General features: G+C 34.5%; 1 protein-coding gene across 6 annotated transcripts in view; it reads left to right on the forward strand.

Moving 5' to 3' along the window:
• LOC132173962 (cationic amino acid transporter 8, vacuolar-like) overlaps nucleotides 1–1,339 on the forward strand; it is a 16,358-nt gene that overhangs the window by 13,391 nt on the left and 1,628 nt on the right. The window lies entirely within an intron of this gene.

Here is a 1,339-nt window from a genome sequence, read left to right on the forward strand (position 1 = left end):
TTTAGAATTAATTAAAAATATCAATTTGTCATTGAATTGATATTGTGAAAAAGAAATAAAAAGATATAAAGATAAAATAAAGGTAAAGGCAGGGCTTTGATATCCACCACTAATTATGCTCAATTAATATAACAATATGCCAATGATCCAATCATATTATGAATACCTAATGTTTGCCAACCTAAGGGCATGGGTGTATACTCCTTAAGCTATTGATTTCTCTAAGCAACGAGTTAGGCATGGGTGTATACTCTAACTCTTTTCTTTCCTAAAGGATTTAGCATGGTATATACTAAGTTGTTCTTTAGAAAAGCATAATTTCTATGGAAATCGACAAACACATGAGGCCTAGGGTATGGGTGTATACTCCCGGTTCCCCATGTTGATTAACCCAAGAATCACGGTGTGGATTCTTTTGTTACTTATGTTAAACCCAGGACTCGGTTATCCAAATTGATTTAACTAACTAGTCCATACCACATGCATATAATGGCCAGTCACATACATATGAGGAATTCAAGAAAATAGGAATTAATCAAGTTAAGCAACACAATATGATTATCACAAAGGCGCCAATATTGAAATATTAAATAAACATAATTAGGGCTTCAATCTAGCCCTCCTTAAGAGTTAGTTACACATAATTAAAATAAAAAGAAAAGAGAAGGTAAAGAAAGAACCAAAAACCACTCCTAGAAGTAGCCTCCAATCCTCTCCCTAAAGTTGTCTCCTTCTAATTGTCTCCAAGAATTGTCTATTGAATTGTGAGGCTTAGAGGTCTATTTATAGGGCTTAGGAGAGTCCTAGAAGCCCTAGTAATCCTAGGAAATTCGGAGTTTTAAGTTCAAGTCCAATTAGGATAAAGAAAACCCAAGTCCAAATCGGAGTAGGATTCACCCAGAATTGCGGTCTTAACTTTCGGCACGATTTTGGCCTTGCGACGCTCTGAATTGGGAAAATGATATTTCACAATGAATTGTAGCCCTTTGCGTTAGGTTTCCAATGCCACTTGAATCATCCCAATCGGATGTCTGAGATGAAATTTATGATCAAAATACTGAGACATGTTCAGAATCCAATTTTGCATCCAATCCGATTTGACTTCAATGTGCACTTTGATTAAACTTAACCATGATTGGCTAAGCTTAACCATATCTTCTAGGTTTTCCCAATTTGCCCTTTAAGCTTGTAATTCTTCCAGAAACGCTTTCTTTTTTTTCCAAAAGCCTAAAAAACAAATAAAATACAAAAAGGAAGTAAAATGACCTAATTAACCAAAACCAAAGGATTAAAACATGCAAGTTAAGGGCTGAAAATATGAATATTTTAGCATTTATCA

Source organism: Corylus avellana, chromosome ca3 (genome assembly GCF_901000735.1).
Source record: "Corylus avellana chromosome ca3, CavTom2PMs-1.0".
Lineage (NCBI taxonomy): Eukaryota > Viridiplantae > Streptophyta > Magnoliopsida > Fagales > Betulaceae > Corylus > Corylus avellana.